Source organism: Solea solea, chromosome 21 (genome assembly GCF_958295425.1).
Source record: "Solea solea chromosome 21, fSolSol10.1, whole genome shotgun sequence".
NCBI classification, from domain to species: Eukaryota; Metazoa; Chordata; class Actinopteri; order Pleuronectiformes; family Soleidae; genus Solea; species Solea solea.
This window is the reverse complement of record NC_081154.1, coordinates 7053414-7078011: the sequence shown is the minus strand read 5'-3', so window position 1 is coordinate 7078011 and position 24598 is coordinate 7053414. Positions and strand designations below refer to the sequence as shown.

At 40.6% G+C, this 24598-nt stretch overlaps 1 protein-coding gene across 8 annotated transcripts in view; it reads left to right on the top strand.

Moving 5' to 3' along the window:
• Positions 1 to 24598, top strand: part of rbfox3a (RNA binding fox-1 homolog 3a) — a 359399-nt gene that overhangs the window by 42784 nt on the left and 292017 nt on the right. For all 8 annotated transcript variants that reach the window (XM_058621175.1, XM_058621179.1, XM_058621173.1 and 5 more), the window contains one exon: positions 18642 to 18734. The gene's annotated coding sequence lies outside the window, so the exon portion shown is untranslated. The remainder of the gene's footprint in view (positions 1 to 18641; positions 18735 to 24598) is intronic.

The window sequence follows — 24598 nt, the reverse complement described above, 5'->3', positions numbered from 1 at the left end:
TCTGTGGCCCCTGCCTCGTTAAGTGAAGAGCAGTAATGGATGTCAACAGCCTGGCCTCCTCTTACTGTGTCAACATTAATCATCGGGCTTGGATGGCACTGCTCCACGCTGCTCTGCTTAGCATTCAGGGCAGAGTGCAGCACCGTCAGCCACACACACACACATACATACATAGACTCAAGATTTCTCACCTTTGCTTTTTTTTTCTTAGCAGCTGTCCTGTTCTGTCCTTAATCGTTTCTCGTAGTCGTTCATATTTGATTATTTGGTTGTCTCTTCTCTTCTCCCCATGTCTCTCCACTTAACCCTTCAACACCGAGTGTATCGCAGACGTCACGTTTGCATTAACGTCATTACGCGCCTTTTTGTGCTATCAGAAAAATTCCTACGGTTTCTGAAAGCTGAGAAGTTGCAAGTCAAAGCCAATGTGTGGCTATGACGGTCATTTCGCTCACGCTGTTGCAGGAAGCCGGCGAATCAGCGTCTTTGTCGCCAGAGAGGAGAGAGTTGGAAAAAGAGCTGTACATAACTTTCCATTTTTTGGCCTGTTTTTGGACACTGAACAAATACTCAAACAAATGTTATTTTAAATATGTTTTATACTGTTCGATTCAAATTTAACGCACAAAAAAATCTGGTGTTCATGTAGAACTGCAGTATTTCTTTCGTTTTTAAATTCCTAATACACAATTTTAACATGCAGTAAATTGTAAATAACCATAACCAGCATTTTTTACAGAAAAAAGGACATTTTCAGGCTTGGATGTTAAAGGGTTAATAGCCTACAATCCCAGTCATCACTCTACCAGAGCTTGAGAAAGAACGAGAGTGTATGTGACACCTGCAATGCTGCTGTGAATGCATTGTGAAGGGAAGATGAAAAAGTAGCTTTACAGTTCACAGGCGTTCAAATGAACCTGTGTATCGCCTGTAGTCGGACGTCTCCCCAGTGACAGGCTCATTAAAGTGCACTATTTGATACCCACTTCGTCTCTTATACAAGTTGCAACAAAAAAAACTACACAAACAACTGGCAAAATAATATGTTTGTTTATCATACTGTGTTCTAATAATTTAAATCCCCTACACAGTGCACTTTTTCACGTCCTCAAAGAAGTTCTACTATGTAATGAACACAAGTAAAATGTGCCACAACATCAGTAAATAAGTACAACATTTGTGTGTGTGTGTGAGAGAGTGTCTGTGTGTGTATTCTAACATAGTATTAGCCCTGGCAGTGTCTTTGGGTCTTCCCGTTAAGCCCCAGGCTCTGTGCTCCATTAGCATCAGGCGCATGGAGCTACTTGGCATTCAGGGGTCTTTGAGGCTTGCACCATCCCGGGAGACAGGGCCTTACTTGGGGGGGTTAATGAACCCTGGGCTTGGCCCGGCCTGCAACATTAATTGTTTCTGCAGCTCTGTCAGACCTCTTCCTCTTCTTCCTCTTCCTCTTCCTCTTCCTCTCAGCTGCAGAAAACTCTCTGCAGCATGTTGCATTTAAGAGATGTTTTTCATTTGCACCAAGATGAATCGTCTTTGCCGGTGTTTATTTTTAAAGCGAAAAGGGGGGAAAGGAGGGAGACTTTCCGGGGGTTTCTTCTTCTTCTTCTTCTTCTTCCTCTTCTTCTTCTTCTTCTCCTCACAGTGTTGGGGTTATTTCTCTCTCTCTGTATCTCTCTCCATCATTTACTGCTGCTCTATGTGTGCACCGGGGCTTGCTGATCTGTCTCTGGAATATGGAGGCAGATAATATCTCTGAGGATGAATTATGCCGACACGGTCAGCATGTTTGACCACACACACACAGAAATACACACACTGCAGAGTGTTTCCTTGTGCTTTTGTTTAACTTTGTAATTTGCTGTTATAAAAATAGGGTGAGACATCATGACTGACAGCTGAGACTGACACAGTTGATTGAGCGAATGTTTCAGTGGAACCTTCTTTACAACCGTTCTGGCACCAGTACAAGATAGCAGCACCCATATCCAGGATATTTTGGCTTCCTATTTGGACAGAGGGAGAAAGTAGAGAACCAGTCCTCCATCTTTATATATGGTCAACTGAGTGTTTTTTTAGTTAAATATCTCGATCCTGACAGCTACTGTGGCGTGGGTCTTCTCTCAGTCTCTGTGGTCTGGAAATAAACCGATAGGAGGAAAAACAATTTTAGTATTCCACAACACTTTATCCAGTCAGGAGCCAGAACTCCACTAAGAGGCAGTCCTCTCTGCTTGAGAGGATAGAGGGCTTAATGGTGAATAAATGCCTCCCTCGCAGCAACGGACAGGAAGTTAGCCAGAAGTTAGTCAAGGGACGACCTCATTGACGGCAAGTTTATTCGGTTTTGTGTCAACTTGAGAGCTGTGTTACCACAGTATTCTCCTCTCTATGCTGTTCAGTTCTACCTGCACTGATTTAAAAATGCTGGACGAGGCGTTGTTCACATGCAGCATCTTTTGCTCAAACAAAGAGAATGATTTTAAATGGACAAGCATCAGACGCGGTTATGGTCCACATCAATTTGGATGCACCTGTTTTTCTGGGCATGTCCGAGTGGAATCCGGGAACTTTTTGGAATCCAGTGTGTGCTTTTCTACACTTTGTCTACTTTGTGATCCTCCATCATCCAAACGGACCTCCTAAGTCAGTTGATGAAGAAAATTCACATATCTAACAAAAAGGCTGAGGTGATGGAAATGCGGCATTGGTTTCTTTCATTTTTTATTCCAACTATAAGTTATTCATTATTTGAGTGAAGCTGTGGCAACATTGATCATTTCAGCAACTACCAGGTTTTGGTTGCTGAGCAAACTCTTCCTTCTAGCATTTTTTTTGTATTTTTTTTTTTTTGAAACTGCATGTATACAGTTCATTGACAGACCGGGAATCATTACACCATCTTTTTGCTTCTCTACCAGGGCTGCAACAAACGATTCTTTTCATAATTGATGAAGTTGTTTGCTCAATAAAATGTCAGAAAATGTTAAAAAAAAACAAAACCTTTTAAAATGATGATGTTCTCAAATGTTTTGTTTTGTCCACATGCCAAAATGATTCAATTTTAATTATTTTTTGTTATACTTTGCAATAAAACCAGAAAATATTAACCCATTTGAAAATTAAATTTGGATTATCAAAAGAGTTTAATAACCCAACCCAATTAATAATTCATTAATGGATTAATCATTACCTCTACTATGTTGTTGTTGTTGTCACACTTGGTTTTAGTGCCTCTGTAGCTCTTTCGCACATATCTGTCCTATTTTTTTTTAATGTTTTGTTTTGTGTTGTGGACAAAGTCAAGAGAAATATAAATCAATTCTAAAAACACAAAAGAATATCCTCAGCCCACTCAACCATGTTCTGCTTCTCTACCTTTTGTTAACCTGTAAATTGCCATCACCCTCAAATTACAATTCATCCTCCATCTTACAGCGCATGCAGAATAGAGAAAGGAGGCTTTTACAGACTTGTTTTTTTTTTAACGTAGGAAATGTGCAATTCCCTCTTCTTTTTAAATCCTCAATAACAATGCAGTGATCTGCACTTTTATACACCACAGTCAGCAAGTGATGGCTTTTCTTCAATGCAACAGTTTTATGAATGCACATGATTCCACTAGACCAGTTAAACCCTGTGCACTTGTATATAGTAGATGCATAAAGTCAGTCTGCAGCTTGTGATGTTAAATATCCAAAGTACCTTTTGTGGCGAGGCTTCAGATTGGACTCGCCCGCTTTCTCCTCTGCTCAGTTTATTAGGCACTGATCGCCCGCCTTGTGTTTACTCACCATTAACCGTGAATGGTCATAAAAACACATAGCTGTCACTCTTGAACAGAAATATGCCTCTAATGTGCTGATGTCAAAGCATAACAATGAAACTGAGGTGTGAGATTGGAAAACAAAACCCTTATCGCTGCACTGTAGCCGTGTGTTTGTTTGCATAGTAAATCACACCTCCCATAGACTTCTTTATTGTGCAACAGTGAAATAACAGGGTTCACCCATCAGGCAGATGCAGATGGCGGATGGCTCAGTGTGCACAGTCGTTCACCCTCCGTCAGTGACTGCCAGGGTCAACATGTCACTGGGGGTTGTTCTGGGTCAGGGGTGGAAACCTTTTTGGAAACCTATCGAGGGCTTGTTCAATGTGTGTGGCAGTATATGCGACTAAATCACTCAACACACGTGTATCACTGTCTTCCATGTCAGCCGGTGATTGTGGTGATGATGCCACTTGCGGCTTGTTCTCTCAAACCGGTCTTTATCTGTATAGTCGTGCCACAAATGACTTGCAAAGACAGTTATTTCCCTCCTTGTATCAAAAATCGGCAGCGATTCCAGGCACAAACATGAGAAGAAAAAAAAAGAAAGTCTAATTGCTGTGTCATTCATCCGCTCTGCAACAATTTTTCACTCACCGACCTTTTAGCTTCTCGGCTATTAGCCTCCTCGCCACCAAATCTCTGTCAGGAAGCTGCTCGTGGGACATAATTCATTATTCAAATCCATCCAGCGGCATTTGATTTTTGCCTGAATATCACTGATTTAATCCCCTGCCTTGTTTAGTACCCATAAACACACACAGATATAATATGTGACACTCGCAGTCGGAAACATGTTTTTGAATATCTCACTCTTTCTGACTCGACTGTCAAGTTATTTATGTGCGAAAAATGTGACCGGGGATATTTGTGTATTCCCATGGACTCTCACTTTAATTAAAATCTCAGTCACTCCCCGTGACAAGATCGGCCCGGTGCGAGCCTCTTTTGTGTACCGAGTTTCGCCGCGTGTACATGTGTGTCTAATTAAACAGTCAATCTCCGCTCGGTGACTGACATGAGGTAGGCTGGCCAGAAATACTAATTTAGGAAGGTGACAGAGCTGAATGTTATGGTGTCATTTCGAAGACACAGACTGTGAGTCCATTTTTTGTTGTATTTTTCTACTTTGGCTTAAAAGCCATAGATATTTACCATAAAATTCACTTCTCCCATATCCTTTTTTCTGCCGTGTCTCTTTGACATCATAACAAATTTCGAGCGATACCATAACCTGTGTGAGTATCGTCCTCTTGCTGTTGCATCTTTCCACACTCACACACACACGCGCGCAAAACTTGCACTTCTATTTATAACGTAAGTCATTCTTTAGCCTCTTTCACTAACCTTACTTCACCCCAACTTTAACCATCTCAACTACAAGGCTAACTCTAATCCCCTACTCTAATCCTAATCAGAAAAAAAAAAAAAATGGTGTTCGGTGCTCAACTGGAACTGGTCCTCACAGAGGTAGAAGTGCAGACACACACACATGCACACCACACACACACACACTGGCTGCCTAACTGGCTGTCAAAGAGTGGAGGTGAATGGAACAAAGATGTGTTGTTGTGAGCGTGACGATCAGCTCCCTGTGCCTGACCATCTGCAGCAGGCCGGGCTCAGCAGGAGAACGGGGAAATGAGGTCAGCTCAGCTTTTGAAGCTGGCAAGCTGCAGGCAGACGAGGCACCATGCAGGGACTGGAAGCTCACATGAAAGGCAATCAACCAAAATAGCCAAATATTGTTACGACTGTAGACGTGTCTGTTGCTCATTCTGGGGGCTGAGAAATTCAGGGAAAAAGAATGAGTTGCTCCGTCCCCACTCTGCTCTGCTCTGCTCCACCGTCCCCCGAGTGCTATTCCCAATTTAATTAAAAATGTACAGACGCTATTCTTAAAATATATGCAGGGTTCTGTGCATTGGCTCGTGTGCCTGTTGTGCTTATCTTTGTTTGTCTTAAACAATTACAAAAGAGCAAAGAAACCTCAGCGAAGACGCCTCAGACACCCGTTGCAGAGCAGATGGTGAATTATGCAAGCAAAAGAAAAGTTGTCACTTTTCTTTAAAAGGTTTTTAATGCTGACTACTCGGCTTACTGCATCTGTATAATGTGTGTTTGCCCTAAATTCGTATACCATTTCTCTCTTGGGCAGATTCAAACCATGTAAATGGACTCATGGTAGCAGCCACACTGTCCACACACAGTATGATTTTAGATGTATGTCAGGCAATAGTAAATTATACTTAAAAACGCCTTTAGTGCTGGAGTGGACAGAACATGCTTTAACAAAGGCCAGCTATTTTTAACCCTTTTGACACCGAGCGTATCGCTGACGACACATTGGCACAAGCTCACTTTACGTTACCGTAGCTACTGACGGTTTGCGCATTCGGAAAATTTCCAACGTTTTACGAAAGCTGAGAAGTTGCACGTGAAAGACAACGCGTGGTTATTACGGCAATTTCGCTCATGCAGTTTTAGGGAAGCTGGAGAATCAGTGTCTTTTTCTGTTTGTGCACATTGAGAAACAAAGACTCAAACAAATGTATTTTAAATAGGTTTTATACTGTTCCAATTTCAAATTTAACATGCAAAGGTTTATCTAAATAAGCCGTACAATTTTAACATAGATACAGTATTGGACGTTGTTCTGGAAAAATGGACAAAAGCACTTAGTGACAGGACATTCTCTGGTCCTTTTATGGTTAAATTAAGCAAAAAAAAAGCCCAGACAGACATTTTGAGGCTTAGGTGTTAAAGAGTTGAGCTATAAAAGTCTTACTAAACAGTAATAAAAGCAATAATAATTATAATTATAGCTTTATGCCTTCCACTCAGACTAGGAAAATGAAATTAGAAAGAGACAAACTCATAATGACATAGTTTATCAACAATTCAATACTGTGTTTACTTCCACGACTTAATGACTGTCTTTTGAACAGCCTATGGATTTTTCATTTTACATCACAACCTGCCCTTGTAGTGAAGGACTTTTAGGAGACAAAAGTGAATCAGGATGAAACATGAACACGCTGCTCTTTTATGTATATGAAGCCGCATGTGAGCTAAAGAGTTGAGGACGAGAGACGAAAAAAGGCAAGACAAACAACATGAAAACCCAGGGTCCGGTCATTAGAGATGTCTCCACTGTGCAGGAGAATTGATCGTTCATGCAGGTAGTAAAATTCTTTACACTTGTAAAGGAGCAGAGCGTTACCTGTATTGACCTCGATGTCGGCTGGAACTGTGTGTTCCCCAAATACAAAGCATTTAAGGACTTGCCCGTCAGTACATCGTTGCTCTAAAGTAGAGTTTGGGAATTGAGTTCAACCCCAGGTCAAGTTTTTTTAGAATTATTCAGTGAGGAGAACCAGTGTAGTTTTACAAAACTGGTGTGCGACTATTATGGAAAAGGTTTAAATGTGTCAGGAAGTGCTTTTTTTTTTTTTTTTTTTTTAAGTTATTTCCTATTCAGGCTTCAGCCAAATCCAACTTAAAGCAAAAAGCATGAGACAGAACGAGATGAATGAGCGGAGTAGCGTGTGTGTGTTTATCTAACCCACGTTTGCACTCACAAAGTCAGTGTTCCATTTTTGCAGCAACTCATAGCAAAGAGTATATTATCTGTTTACTGAGATTTCAGCCTTGTTTGAGATTTGTTGTTTTCATGTGGAGTTTATGTGAGGTGTCTGGTTAGTATTTTGCAAACGCTAACCTGTGCCGCTGTCTGTGATGCCAGTGCATTGGGCAAATAAAGCCACAAATTAATTTGCTATATTATAGATTTTAGATTTGGGTTCTGTGCTTGCAAGCCCTCATTTCAGCACCAGGAGCTGTCCATGACCCCAACAACTGTGGTGCCAGATTGAGTTTCTGCTCAGTTGGGCTACTTTTTTTCTTTAATTCAATCAAGGCATTTATTTTTTTTACCAATTGAGTGCCAGGTTTAAAAGGTCAAATGAAAAGTCTAACTTTTTATACTGAAATTATGAAGAGGAAGGGAAGGTGTGAGACAGAGGTTTATGAAGTAGTTGTTAGGCAGATAGATGTTAACTGAGGTTACTTCAGGTTAAGTTCCCAACTGCAGGCAAATCAAATTTGACGACGAACTGGACCAAATCAGATTTGTATTAAAAAAAATAATCTGCCTTCGACAACAACCAGTCAACAAGTAGCATCATACAGATGCATAGAATTATCTGTCTGTCTTCCTGCCTCTCTCTCCGTCTCTCTCTCCCTCCCTCCCTCCCTCCCCTCTGGCATACATGACAGCAGCAACAAGGACAAGCTGTTTTCCCTGCTGATAAATATTCTAACACGCCGTGCCTGACAGGTCGGGTCCACCAGGCAGGAATTGGAATGGACAGGCTGTGTGTGTCTCTCTCTCCGTGTGTGTGTGTGTGAGTGAGTGTGTGACAGTCATGGTGCCAGGGCCGCATTCTGAATTGGCCTGAGATGCTTCTTCCAGACGGAACCCAACAGATTTTGTGTAACTAGACCTCTGCTCTTCCCACCCCTCCCTCCCTCTATCCATCCATCCATGCATGCATGCATGCATCCATCCATCCATCCACAGAGACCCTTTCTCACTCCACCCTATGCTCCCATGCTTCAACAGCTCACCTAGAGGAGGAGGAGAAGAAGGAGGCGGAGGCGGAGGAGGGCTGGGTGCTGCCAGCCTGGAAATGCTACTAGAAATGCTGACATGCACAGGCTGGCATCCCCTCACTTGGAACAATCTCTCTCTCTCTCCTTAGTCCTCTCTCCTCTCTCTCCCTCTTTTCTCTCTCTCTGTTCCCTCACATTTCCTTTGCTGTCCAAACGACACAACATCAGGCTAAAGCAGAGAATGGAGTGGGCTATTTTTAGAAAGATTAGATAAAAGGGGGGATAGGGCCTCCTTTTTCACCAAACACAGGGGATTATGTTTTATTATTTATGTCTCTCTCTTTTTTTCTTTCTTCCCCCCTTTTGCTGCTCCGCGTCTTCCACTTTTCTCCCGTTTCCCTTTGTACCGCCTTGCATTGTAGGCAGCTGCCAGTTCCTGTCCCCCTAATTGCTGTTTCTTCATGGATGGCTGTTCTCTTTCAAGCTAAAGAGGCTTAATCCAACGCAGCAGAGAGCAACAACAAATTCTGTGAATGGGGAGGGAAGAGTTCTGAGTGCTCATGTGCTGGCAGAAATGAACTGGTTAATGGATGTGCTAATTGTGACAGCCAGATGCTAGGAAACATGTATGTGGTGTTGAATGCTGCGAGTGAACATGTTGCTTAATGACAGTAAACATTTTTAATTAGGAATATTAATATGTTAATTTATTCCCCGTGTAAAAGCTCATTCTCGCGCATAAATATGTGGGAAACGTGAGGAGCGGGTTTCGTGCGTCGCTCCCTCTCAGATTTGATGAACATATGGGCGTCCATGAGACGTGACGTGGCGTGTGGAGCTCCATTATAATCAGATTTTTGCTCGGTCACACTTCGGTCACACTTCTTCTTCGGGTCATCACGGCGGATCATCTACCTCCATCTCAGCCTATTTGTGCTCCGTCACAACACTTTTAAATGAGCCGAGCGCCAGAAATGGACAGAAGACAGCGTCCCTTGATGTTTTTTTTGTCACTTGTTTTTGTTCAATTGTGATTGGTTGTCACCGTCAACTGTTGGACCAAAACATATTCTCCCAGTTGCTCCCTTGGTGCAGTGGATGTACTGACCACCACCACTGCTCCCTTATAGTGAAAGCCAATTTTCCTCCAAGATTAAATCAGCATCATCCAATCCATCCATAATCAGAATTAAGCACAGATACAAATCCAAACAATTACACTGACCGTACTGATCAGTGTATGATAAACTCACAACCAAAATACTGGGCTGGTGATGTGTGGTCACATGACTTAAACCTTTCACCGGAGGATAAAATGAAAATGTTGCATGGCTTTTTTTTACGTTTTCTAGAGCAACAAGTGTATAGATCAGTCTAATCACCTTTTGAAAACTGAATATACACATAAAGGTTATCTTCAGTTTTTAACAACTACATACAGTACATTTTGTGTATTTATAGTATAATCACACAGTATATCTACATATACATATTGTATATTGTGTTTATGATACATAGCGGATTCAAGATTACATTTCCCCCTGCTTAGTTGTTGTCACTGGGATCTGCTGTCCCGTAGGGCTATAACAGTACTCTGTCTGTCTGTCTGTCTGTATAGAGCGCTCTTTGCCTCTCTCTATCTCTCTCACACACACACACTGAGCAGCTATTCTTCTTTGGACACTGCATTGACTTCCAATTATTTGGATATCCTAAACTAAAGGTGTCAAACCGGCAACCCGTGGGCCACATGCGGCCCCCAAATCGATTACATGCGGCCCACAACAGCTTGATATGGCTGCCAGCGAGGTCATAATAGGAATAATAATAAGAAGAAACAACTTTATTTGTATTATTATTATTCTTTATGTGTGCCTTTCATACAAGGATTGCAGCTCAAAATGCTTCACAATAAAAGGAAACTAAAATTTAAAAAGAAAAGAGATGCAAATACAACAATAAAACACAACAGTGGGTGGAATGGAAATGAAAAGTCTAAAGTCAAAAAGTAAAAACCAAGTTTTAACTGAAATGAAACAAAAGATGCAAATAAAACAGTAAAAATACAACACAGGGTTGAATAAAATAGTAAAAGCCTAAATTCTGATTTATTTCTCTGTTTTTGATATTAGTAGATTTATTTTGTATCGTGAATCCTGTTTTTATTGTAATGTATACGTTATTCCTTTTAAAAACAAGCCCTTTTACTTTGAAAATCTGTTAAATAGCATCACGATCGTGAGCATCAATATAGCCCACCCGCTACTGAGTTGTTTATTTTTTTTTTCCCCATTGTTTTTCTCCCCCTCTTGACCAGACTAGACTCTCATTGTCCCCCAGGACACTTTACTTTGACACGCCTGCGCCTAAACAAAGCGTTTTTTTCCTAATCTTAACCTGTAACAAATGAATGTCTAACCCTGATCTCAGGCCTTAACTCAATCAGTTCGGTAGAAATTAGGTTCTGCCTCATTCCAATGAAGACTACTGGTCCTGACAAGGTCAATGTTGTGTGTCAGAAAAGAGGTAACACATACAAGAACGCACACACACACACACCTGCATATACAATACACATGTGACATGGGTGACGTGTGTATTAGCACTTGTGTGTGCAGTTGTGTGTCCCTCATAAGGATGCTGTGCATGTGTAGACCATTTGTTTTTTTGATGCAGTGAAATATATCTTAACTGTCACACTGCAACTGTGTGTGTGTGTGTGGGTGAATATGAATATTATCACACACACACACACACAGTATTGAGAGTGTGTCCGCGTCAAAGCGACAACGCTGTTGTGTTTAGAGTCGTTAGTTTAATGATGGCTGCCTCTGTCACCAAAGGTCAGCCACAATTCAGCTAACAGCAGTTCATTTGCTGTCAAGAGCACATGACTCCACGTTGAGTGATGATTCCCAACTGAATCACAAGTCTGCGTGCGTGTGTGTGTGTGTGTGTCCTGCAATAATCCGCGACTCTCGTTATAGAGAGGAGCGTTCACTGCCTGTGCATGTTTGGCCAAAGTATATAACTTGCACTTTATTTTCTGAGAGGGAAGACACTCCTGTTAAATCACAGCCACAGAGCAGGACAGAGGAAGAGGTCGCCGCAGAGAGTGGGAGTTATTTACTGATGATTATTCATAATAATAATAATAATAAAAAAAAGGCCTGCAATAACTTCGCTGACCTTGCTTGTCTTGAGACAAACGTGCACCGTAAGATGCCAGCGAAGAAACTAACTGGACAACAGTGGTTTGTCAGTGGACTGCAACGTGAACTGGAGTGATTTTGTATGCACGTAGTATCTTTATGTACCCACCTTATAGAATATAATCTGTCTTTAATCTATCATCTGTTTTTGTGCATCAAATTCATGGACTGCATATAAAAGTGTGTGTTGTCCTCTGATTTGACTCCAATTGAATGGATGTCTATGGGAAAAGAAGCCTACTTTTCGCTTGATTTATAACATCAGTAAACATTTTGCTGAGAAGTCAATGGTCTCATTTATTAGTTTCAGACTTTCTTTCATAGAACATAGAACGTCAATTTTGTAAATTCTGCTCTAATTCAGAGGAAAATGGATGCTAAATCACGGCATGAGTGGACACCAGTGGGATTGAAAGCTGATATTGTCCAGTAGGTGACGTCTGTGGATATCCGGCGTCACAATGGGATTTTATTTTGCAACTGTGTCCATTTTGATACGCGGCCTATAGCTGTGATCCTGTTCTAATCCCAGTGTTCAGCACCTGCACTGTCTCCTTTCACCTCCGTCACTTTCTCTCTTTCTTTTCTCCTTCTCATTTTTCAAGTAAACATAGGTGAGTTGACTTTTTGTGCAAATGTTACTGTTTTTTGTAAAAAAAAAACAAAATAAAAAACATTTGATTTGGGGGATTAGGCAAATTTGATGGTTGTTTCTCTCTATGTGGCCCTGTCCAGGGTGTACCCCGCCTTTTGCCCTATGTCAGCTGGGATTGCCACCAGTGCCCCCTGCGACCCTCATGTGGAGGATAAATTTGTAGAAGTTGGATGGATGGACGGACTTTTCCACATAATTGACACACAGATCTAAAAACTCACACACATACACACACATGTTTATGTAGCTATTTGTCTTAGGACACAGTCTAAACAAAGTCTCTTCCCTAACCTTATTCCAACTTAACCAGTTCTTTTGAACAAGGTTTTGGTCTCCATGAGGACTACTGCTCCTGACAAGGTCAGCGTTTATGCCTTAATGTTCTGAGGAAGTAACACATACAGGTATATACACACACAATTTTTCGATTCCTGCGTGTCAACAGTTGAACTTGAATGCACAGGTTTTCTGGGGACGGAACATTTTCAACCTTGATATGTATGTGCATGTGGACGTGGGAGGCGTTTCCTTTGTTCCTCTGAGCCAAGGCAGTGGGAAGAGGATATTTACTTCCGTCCCACACCAGTGAACAGGTGTGAGGGGTCAGGCTTCTGAAGTGTGTGTGTGTGTGTGTGTACCGAGATTTGCAATAGAACATGTCGAGACATGGCAGTCACTGGCATGGAACTGATTGCCCTGCCAAACCCTGACAATTACCATCCGGGCTATGAGACATCACTACACACGCGTACACACCTACACACACACACACACACACACACCAATTCCAGCCCTCTTCTTTCCCCAGCACCCAGTGCTGGTTGTCGTCCTCTGACCATCATGACATTGGACTGAGATATTCTTTGCAGTTACTATCTTTTCTCTACATGCTGTTGCTTTTTTCGCACATTTGTCAGGCCTGTGTCAAAATGCATAACACCACTAAAGTGACTTGTGTGCAGCAACACTGTCAGACAGGGGAAGCTACAGGTTCTTACCTGTGAGAGAGTGTAGACCTATACTTGTGTGTTGTGCTGCTTTCAGCGGCTGTGAAATGACCGTAATTGTCAAGTTTAATCCGTCGACTGTTCAACAAATATATCGTGTGAGTGTGTGTGCAGTCGAGGAAGTAGAAGTTTCCCCACGATAGTCAAGTAATGTGAAGTAAAACCTTTTTTTTAAATTCAACACATTTTATTCCATGTAAATATGAGTGTATTGTTTTATTTTTAAACTCAAAAACAGTATCAAACGTGTGTCCTCCAATGTATGAACATAATTATTTTATCTTTAACTAAGACGTTTTTGTTTCCAAACTAATTTCTGATTTACTAATGTGTTTATAAAAATATCAGATCTGAACATGCAAGTATTATTATTTTTTGCTGTTATTCGATTTGCCAATATATTGGGAGTGCATGTGTGCACATGTTATTTTAAATATCTTTATACTGTTCACATTTCAAGTTAAATACGCAAAATCTGGTGTTCGTGTACAACTGCAGTGTTTTTTCTCAATAAAACTTTTAGTTTTTCATCATTTTAATAATATGCACTATTTTAACATGAAGTCAGTTGTAAATAACTGTCAGATATTGATAGTTATTCTGGAAAAATGGGCAAACACTTAATCACTGGACATTTTATGTCACTTTTATGGTTAAAATAAGCAAAAAAAAAAGTCCAGGCAGACATTTGAGGCTTAGGTGTTAAAGCGTTAAAGCCAATATCTGCTGATACTGATATCATGCCAATAATATGGTGCATCCCTACCCTGTAAACATTTCATGAATGTCAATCACAGTCATCATCTAAAGTAAAGGAGAAAAAAAAAAGAAGTGCATAAGAACGAAATCAAAAATGTAGAATTGCAACAAGGAATGTTCATGTTAAATTATTCTATGCTGGATTAAAAAAAACAATGTCCTTAAGGCTGCCCTGATATTTAGATTCACTGATGTTGAACTGTACAGTATGTAACCGTGTTCAGGCACACACATGCGTTTTCTTACGAGCATGAATGTTTCATTTACAAAAGCTATTTTGAGCCCACCATCATTATCTTTGTGCTCAAGTTGATCACTCCTTTAAATATGGTAATTCAGCTGGTGCAGGCTCTGGCAAGGTAATTGTTGAGCTTGTTGAGTTTGACAGTTTGCCTTGCTTTGTTTGTGGCACGTTCGCTCTCTCCGAGTAGACGTGCAACATGAAGAACTCTGCATTATTTTACTCGGCCTGTAATAAGGCTTCAGCAGGTTCGCCTTCAGATTTGAATCGTGTAGCTTCAATGTTGAGTTAATATCACGCTCCATTTGTATTTACGGTACACTGAGAAAAAGAAGATGATTGACAAACAACCTGAATTCATAATTTAGTCAAACCTAAGTTAGTAAGTTAACATGCTCACTTTAGTTGAATTAATTTAATTAATTAAGGTGTTTTTTCAGTAACTCACAGGTAATGTCATTTAAGACATGCATGTATAAAACCACTAATCAGTTCTTGGCATGTGAGCTCAGTGTGATCCAGTATTTGTGTTTATGTGCTTGTTTTGGTGGGTTCGGTTTATTGCTGTATTTTTTTTGTATTTTTCTTTTTTTTTTTTATTTAACCTTAATTTATCCAGGGACTATCCATTGAGATTAATAATCTCTCTTCCAAGGATGTCCTGGCCAAAATGAGCAACGGCACCACATTTTTGCATGAATACAAAACAAGCAATTAAAACATGGCGCACAAGGATGCTGCTGCCAGTGAAATACAAGTTCTTATAAGTGTTAAAAACAATTTGAGCATTAAGTCATTAAAACTTTAAAACATTTGAATATTAAAAGAGCAAAACAAAACTCAGACAATTTTCTTATGAAACCAGACAAGGGAAGCAAAGACCATCACCTCATATGGACCCGTATCATTCCAAGACCATGAACCGAAGTAGGATGCAGTCTGTCTGAGTCTATATGTTCTTTATCATCACATAGTAAGAAGCAACATGTGGAAGAAAGTTTTTTTGACTTCTTGCAGTAATTGGTGTCTACATCTTTTTTTTTTTTTCATGAATCCAGGTTGGACCAGGGCCTCTCTGTTCACATTTTGCATGTTATCCATATGCAAATATGCGTGACCGCACATGCCCCAAGGTTACCGCCATACTACAGGTGATAATCTCAATTAGAACAGCATTTTATCCTCATATCAGTAATCTCTATCCATACTAACACACCTGAATATGCTTAACACATAACCAGAAGAGTTGCAGACCATGTGTCTCTTCAGTCCCTCTGCAGTGGCTCCCTGTAGCTTCAGAAGAAGAAAGAAAAGTATTTCAATTGTTGTGGTCTTTCAAAGTGGACACCTCTTATTTAGAGATGAAGTCGATAAATACATTTTTTTTGATATTTTGCATACTAAAAATATGCGTCACATCCTATGTCTTCGTCAGCTGCGGTATTTATAAAAACCTCCTCACACTAGGCTACAAAATATAGGCCTACACATGCATGTTTTGTGTATGTGTGTGTGTTTTCCAGCAGTTATAAAATGTCAACACTTTTCTCCCTTTTTAGTTCTTAAATTTCACAAATGCAACTTTATACATGATGTTATCTTCATTTAATAAGCTTTGTGGCTCCACACTAATTATATTTAGGTCAAAAATGGCTCTAGAACCCTGCACTATTGGAATAGTAGAGAAGAGATCTTCCTCCTTTTTGAGCACCGCCGTGTCTTGTTTATCCTCACACAGTTCCATAATGACCAATTAGTTCTTTAACACATAAAAAGACTAACTTTGTATTTTGTGCCAGAGTTGTGTGCAGCTCTCTCAGCCTCTCTTTCTCTATCATTTCTTTATCATATACTATAGTTTTACTCAAGAATAGCTTTTCTGCTGCGACATGAAGTTTCAGTGACGGCAGTTTCCGGGTACATGCTGACTTACTGTCTCACTGTGGCATTGGCACACACACACACACACAAACACACACAGTACTTGAACCGAGCGGAGTCATTATTATCAGTACGTAATCAGTAATTTACATCATATACAACACCTGTGCTTTTCCACTGCAGCAATGTCAAAATAGCACCTGTGAAAAACGACGTGATGAACAAATTAACGCCATATGGTGTTGTGAATAAAAATGAGTTAATGGCTGACACCACATCTGTAATTCCACCCCCCGCCCCTCCTGTAAGGTGTATTCAGTTGATCTTTACCTTGCACGTGTGATTATACAAATGGGTAAGTACATCTACTGCGCAGCTTAATTGTTGTCGAGGGTTTTTAATTTTGTCTTTGGTGGATGAGGCTAAGTAAAGAGAAGTAAATGCAAAACAGGGCAATATGTTAATTGGTGTGCAAAAAAAGAGTCATCATGGCTGTAATGTTTATGTAAAATTCAATTTGACTGTGTATTGTAGTTCAAATGAACATAAAGTCAGTAACATAAGATACGCAGCTACTGTGCAGTGAGCGTATGAGTGGCAGCTCTTCGTCTGAAAATGATATTTAATTATGTTGCATAGCATAATGCAACGCAGTCACACAAGGAGAGGGGGAAGCGTAACTATTTGGAATAAAGACGATGGAACTCGACTGTGAATAAACACAGGATGTAACCTATATATGCACCATACAGCGAGGGACTAAAAAAGTAAATTGGGTGTCATTGCTTTTCTCTGACGTGGCACTGGTGAACATGTCACTTATTTTGCAGCATTTTCTCTTTCTCGCTCTCTCCCTCTTGACTGCGACTTTCCCTTTCTTCTGACAATGACGGGGAAGAGACACACACAGTGAAAGTGGAGCCAAAAAAGGATAAACGTGGGGACAGTGGATGAGTAAGCCAATTTGGAGGAGGGAGGAGGAGGAGAAGCAGTGGAACAGCCACTGTTAGGATTCCTGAATATTGAGATTAATTCTTTTTTTTTTTTCTTTTTCTTTTTTTAAACCCAGCTGTTCTTAAAGTAAGAATGAGCTGCACAGAGGGAGGGGAATTTGATTTAAATTAAAATCCAACACAGCAACATCAAATTGGATGACATAAAACACAGAATTTGGTATATTTTTACTGTATAATGTTGTAGAGCGCTGATCCAATTGCTGGTGATGCATTGACCTTTAAGTCAACTTCAATTTTAGTGATAAACACAAATGTTTGCTCCATATTTTCCTCATGATTCTATTTGCACCGTGTTGGTTGCTGATATTTTTATTATTGTGAAAGGGCACATCTATTTGATTTACTTCCTGTTTTATTTTGCAGTTTCTTTTTTCATTGTGTAGCTGTCACAGGTGATTAGCTTCACCTGTGACAACTTCCTGTCCCCATGTGTTTTTCACTTCCTTAATTTCTTGCTCCCCCCTAATTAGCTTCACCTGTGCTTGTGAACCTCCTGCCCAGCTTAGCTGGAGTTTTATTTTGCTCCCCGTTTCTCTTATACTTTTGTGAACAGTATGTTGTTCTTTGTCAAGTTTTTCTCACCTTTGGATTTCTCTGTGTACAAGTAAGTTTTATCAAATGAAAAGAACAATGTTAAATGCACAAACAATTTACCCTGTTGTTTGTCTGGTGCCAGCGCAGTGAGGGGCAGGTGGGGGCAGAGAGAGTGGCTGAAAACACTGCTGACAACTAGAGGTTGGAGGCTTACAGTCGGGGGAACTGGTCTCATACTGTGGTTGACTGTTCACACTCACCGACAACCCCCCTTTTTTGTATGCCAGTGAGAAGCAGTGGCTCAAACGTAGTCTATGTGAAAACAATACAAAAAACCCTGAAAAAGTTTTTTTTTTTGTGGAGGAACATAGTTGAGAATTGTTGTGTGGAGGTAGAGATGGTGTGTTGCATCGTTGTAGAGGTTGAGAGGCTACAGTGAGAGTCTGGAAGATGAGGAAAAGGTTCCTTCATGGGTTTCAGCATATGTAGATAGATGGTCACTACAGAGAGAGTGGTGCTATTGAGCTGCTGGATGAATTAACGGTGGTGGTGGTGGTGGTGGTGGTGGTGGAGGATACGGTCCCCGTTTGTCTCTTGTCCCTGCAATTAAATGTGCATGTGTCCTCTGTACCGACCTGTCATATGTTTCCATCAGGCTTAACCTTATATTGATGTGAAGTAATCACTGCCGATTATTGACAAACCTCTACAAAGGTCAGAGCAATGACCACAGCTAAGGCTCATGGGAAATATGGTGCTGCCAAACTGCCCTCGAGCTCTTCCTCCTCAATGAGTGACAGTTGTTTATCCACGGCAGCGTACGGTATGAATGTATGTGTTAACATTATGTTCAAGACTTAAAATAAAATGATTTGTCCGTCTTTCTCCACCAGACAGAGGGACGGACACAGAGATGCTGACAGTCTAACACAGGCTCTCCACATTTATTCCACGTCCTGGCCAGAAGACCACAGCCACTCCAACAGGTAAGTCTAGTTTCCACCTGTTCCTAACTGTAGCTTCTTTCCAGAGTAGAGAGTTCTGGGTAAGCTTGAGGCAAAAACATCTCTGCTTCTCCTCTGTTCACTGAGTGCCAGAGAGTTGGAACAGCACATTCTTACCCAGAAAGTATAGCTGTAGCTGTGTGGCCTTGGAAAGCAGCAACGTGGGAACAATCTGTCAATGACTCCTGCTCCGTATGTTTATGAAGCTGTGATGTCAAATATTTTAAAGTTAAAATCAGAGTGGAACAGCTCTGTGCACCCCAACAGCTATTACACATCTGGAGTGTTTGCTCAGACTCTGCAGGAAGATCTATCTTTCAAGTATCCCACAACACTTTGTCCAATCAGGAGCCAAAACTCCAGTTTGGTTCTGAAAAGATGGCATTGCTGACAGTGTTTAGGGTCTTCAATCAGCTCCTATTTTAGCCTGGTATATTCCTTATATGTAGTACTTGATTTTATCATCATCATCACATTTTTGCAGAGAAAACAACTTTCAAATCCATCCCGATCATCTGTTTGTAGCTTTGTAGCTTATACCTGCATACACTGAGACCATTTTATAACCACGATAAGACTTACCGTCTTTACACTGCATATACAAAAGTGTATGCAACTCACCTGAAACATCAGAAAGTGGAAAAAAAACCAACCCCAAAACAAATGGATGATGTCAAGGCAAATTCACTGCTTCATGCTTGTTGGCAGTTTCTCATTAAAAAACCCTTCAAACTTTAGGGTCTACAAGAGGCTTTTCCCCCGCTGTTCTGTATGACACATGAGATCCAGATGCAGATGCAGTCTTCACTTCACATACTCCGCTCATAAACATGTCTCCTACTCGGCTCCTCGTGACACCAGAGGAGCGGTTTAGTTAAATTGCCTCACGTTAGTTTTTTTTTTTTAGTTCATGTTGCACTGATACGGGATGAGCTTACACAGAGTGTGGCCAGTTATTGAGTTAGCTGTCAACTTTAGGTCAGTTTGTAGGAATATATCTCTGTGTACATGAACTGGATAAGTACTTAAAAAGCAAGGTATCACAGACATTGATTGTTCTTTGTAATTCAGAATGAATTTCAAGTATCTCCAGTCCTTTTTTAGTTTTTGGGCTTTTGACTGAAGTGAGCCTGAGGACATTTCTTAAACTACTATGGAAGGAAGAATACAGAAAAAACAAATGTTTGAATTTGTAGTTACTAAAACATTTATATGTGTTTTGTATAAGTTTTTTTTTTATTTTTAAAGTAGTGTTGTTGTTGTTGTTGAATACCAATGTTGATTCTTGGGCTGGTGAACAATCTATGAGTATGTATGTGTGATACTTACAGGAGTTTGGTGCCTTGTTCTCTGTAGGCTTCTGTCCATTCTAGTTTAGAGTTGGCAGACATGAACCAATAAACCAAGAAGAACTTGGCTCAACGTTCTGGGGGTCTGAGGGAATTAGTGTGTGTGTGTGTGTGTGTGTGTTTGTTAACTGAGGCTGATTTGGATATTTAAAAGGCAGCACAGACTATGTGGCTTTGGGGAAGATTCTTGAACACCTCCACCACTTATTCCCTCTCTAACCCTCTCCGCTCTGCCTCATCGCCTGCTCCCCAGAAAAATCCCTGAACATCACTGGAAAGTGTGTGCAGAATATATTATCTTGCTATTCAAAAATAACCCCACTCTCCAGACCCCTGGGCAGCTATACAATTGAAATCGCAGCACTCATTGTGTTTGTCATTAGCATTTTGTGACGACTGTCCAGATGCTAGAAGTTTTCAGCATTTAGCTGCCGCCTCCAGGGGGAGATCCAGAGCTGGAGGCTCTATAGGGGGTCTGAGAGGATTATGTGCTTGGCCAGGTGCTCTTTTGTGTAGAGAGACGAGGCAGCAGAGCAACCCTCAGATCCAGGCCACAGGCAAAGAGACGAGCTGAAAGGATAAGCGTGGGAGTTTATCTACTGAATTGCGGATTTAATGGAGCATATCTGCCAACATTTTACCTTTACTGCAAATGACCTCCAGTATGAAGCTCTGCCGTACTTTTTTGATATCAAATTGAGTTTCTCTGAAATGAAATACGAAATTAAACTTGACCTGCATGCAGTGAATGCAAGCAATGCATGCATATACAGTGCATAAATGGAGACCCTAAAGCCAGCCCAACATGGAACTTGAATGCATCTTCTCGCAGACTCTTGTGCTAATGCTAATATGCGGTGGTCTGTGCGGTCCAATGTAAACACAAACGAGATGTATCCTCAAACACGCTGCAGTACTTCTGTCTACACGTCATTGACACGCCCTTCTCCTCAACTGAATCTTATTCTAACCTGAACCTAAAAAAAGGCCTTCCCTTGTCATTTTGTCATCAGTGATGTGCAAAAGTAACAGCAGCAAGGTCAGGGTCATGCGGCCTCTTTTTGTGGGTCGTAAAGCGCTGTAAGAAGAGTCATTGCAAGACATGGAGGCCTGAAATAACCTTTAATCTCTATCAAAATGACTCACTCTCTCCTCTACCATAGTGCATAATGTGTACAATGCATCTGTGTGTGTGTGTGTGTGTGTGTGTGTGTGTGTGTGTGTGTAAGAGAGAGTAATATGTAAGCCTTTGCAGTATCCATATTGACAGCCTGTTACATGTGCAGGCTATCAACTAACTACAGTGTTGTGTGTGTGTGTGTGTGTGTGTGTGTGTGGCCTTGAGTTTTAGGAGCATTGGATCAAAAAACCATAGCAACTGCACTTTCTCTAGTAAACAACAATGAGAACAAGGATGTTTCTTGCATGAAATTCAAAATCCTAAGAAAAGATTTTCAAGGAACTGTATTGGTATGAATTAAGTTCTCACAAAACATTGTTATACAGCTTATTTGTCATTCGTTTCCCGATCGGCTACCACTTTTGGATTTGTGCTTGATCTGCAAAAGAACCTACATGACCTATGATAAGATACAACTCTTAATATTGTGGATCATTTACACAAGCCAGTTGTTTCTATACATCTATTGGCAGACAAATGGAAACATTTTTGTCAATCATGTTAAATGTAAAATTGTTTATTATCAAACTCACAAACTCAAGCAAATGTATAAAAATATTTGGTAAATATCAGTGATGCAACAACAGGTCATGTTCTGTGTGTGTTTATTTATATTTCTAACATGAAGCCTTAATTGTTTTTATAAAATCATGTCATTATCTTGACGACAATTTTATTCCAATGAAGAACAGAGGAATACATTTGACGCAGTTATCGTTCATCACTCATTTTAATCGTGTCCATTAGTGCTAATTGGTATTAATTGAATATACACTACGTCACTCCGTCAAGGGCTAGAATGATTTGTAACTGCTGTGAAGATCCAGATTTATTGCTGTGTAATTCCATTGTTCATTGTTAATTTCACAAGTAATCAGCTAATCTAGATGAATCGCAGGAAGCGCACATGAGCAAACCGTCTTTAGTTTTATTGAATAAGCCTCTAAAAAGCCCACCTGAGTCTTTTACTGAGAATAATGGAACCATTTATCAAACACGGGACTGATAATTCTGTGCTGTTTTGAAGTAGTTTTTGTTTGCGTTCAGGAAAGAACTCCCCGCTGAACGCTGTGTGGTGTTGGCATGTCCACTCTCCTCTTTCAGTCGTCGTGAGGGACAGTTGAAATCTGCTCCCTGAATCGTGATGCCGACGCTGGCAGCCGTTGCCTCGTGTGCGCTGTGTTTCACATTATCTCTTTTTAGCAGTCTCTGGTCGAATAGGAGGGCTGATTGACTTTAATTGGTGAGGGTAAGGCTGAAGAGGGAAAAAAAAAAAAAAAAAAACCCAGAATAAGGGCAGAAAAGAGGAAAGAATAACTCCTAATTAATTGTAAAGGACTGAAGGAACAAAGTTGTGAAAACTAGTAAAGTAGACCTATTATCCCATATATGCTCCATTTCAGCTCTGTATTTTTATACAGCATCACCAGTGGAGGAACTCTGCGTGGTTCACAGTTTTTAAAAAGTCCTTATTTTTCTTAAATTGCCTGTTCTGTAGCTGCTCAGCTGAGCCTCTGCCTGCAACGCAATATTATTTCAGGCTTCTTTAATGGCCAACTTTCTTATAATTGGACAAACACCCAGAAGCCTTTCGACCACCTAGCACTTGTGAACCACCTCGTCCTTATTCCATTGTGGAGGCTCTGATAGAAAAGTGTCCTCGGAGACCATAATTGACTTGGATCTGATGGAGAATAATTTGAGTGGACAGTACAAACATCCATGATTACAGCAGGTCAGCACTGTTCTGTGATTATTACACCAACGTCCTGCTTATTGTGTACTGACCTTTTCCTGTAAATGCTGACCGAATCGGTAAAATATAACTGACTACAGCACACTTAATTATTTGTATACCGTCAATATCATCAATATATCCACTTACTTTTTAGTGAATGAGCTGTACTTTGATTTTTTTTGTCTGTTTATTATATTATTGAAATGTTGCTCGCATTAAATTTGAATGACATTTTAACATAATGGGGAAAAAAAAATAGTTTTCCTGTAATGGCTCTGTTTTTTAAGTGTAGATATAAAATCTCTGTCTGTGCAGCAGTCCGCGTGCCGGGTTCCTTCAAATGCACAAGTGCCAAAGCCCGGCGGTTTCTGATTTACAGTCGGACAAATATCCCGAGAACAAACTAAAATTCTATAGGAAACGCTGGCAACGGGGAAAAATGAGTGACGGAGCTGTGTTCACGGTGACCTCTGTAAAAACAGTAAAATAAAGAGATAATGCTGATGGGGTCATATTTCTGCCATTGTTTTCCTCTTTTTCCTCTTTCTTCTTCCTCAGGAAAATCAAACAGATGACAACTTTATTAACCCGGAGCTGATTTATTCAGTGATGCACTTCATTTTGGAAATGGATGCTTGTTTTTTAAAAGGACAGGAACACTATCACTCTTTTAGATTGTTTGTTTCGTTGTTGTATTTCCTTGCCTCCTCCCTTCACCTCTTTATTTCTCTCCATCTTGCTTGTCATTATTCCTGGGGAAAAAAAGGGGGGGGGGTTTGCAGGGATAAATCTACAATGTTGTCATAAAGGTGCTTTTTCTTTCCCAGACCTGACGAGTTGAGTGTCTACTCCATCAAACTGACTGTTAAAGTGTGTCAAGCAAACACTCTGTTTGACCCACTCCAAGCTAGATGTGAGGGTTTTCAAACAAAGATCTAAGTTTTCTTCAAAATGTTCAAAAAGCAGTTGCAACGCGTGACCCCCGTATGCTTTCCATTTGCCCTTCACTTTAAAGCAGTGTTTCTTTTTCCTTTGACAAAGTATACAGGAATGCTTTGTTAAGCAGTGATCTGAAGCGGCAGCATTACCTTAGGGCTGGTCATCCTGTTTCGTGTCCTCAGAGAGCCGCTTCTAATTTCTGCATGCGCGCACCTGTCTTTGATTCTAGAACCAGTTTAAAGTAAAGAACGACTGTAACGTCAGTTTCCAGTACCACTGGGAGTGTCTGTGCAGCAGTCAGACGAAAAGCAATTTTCCACCTTATTTTAACTATTTAACCTTACATTGAACCTTTTTTTTATAGGCATCACAGCAGATTTGGCTCTTGATCATTGTAAGTGCATTACAAATGTGTACAAATCCATAGTGTTATGCATTTCAATATTCCATGAGCACAGGGAGTTTAAAATATATATCAATATCGCCAAGCAAATAACATACAGCGACCAGATACTTGTCTATGGACCTCCCCTCCCACCTTTCACACAGTTCCTCCAATCATTCTGCAGAATCCGCGCCCGCCCGCTGCTCCATTAACTCAGAGAGAAGCTGAGCTTCCCAGGAAGTGACGTTTTTGCCG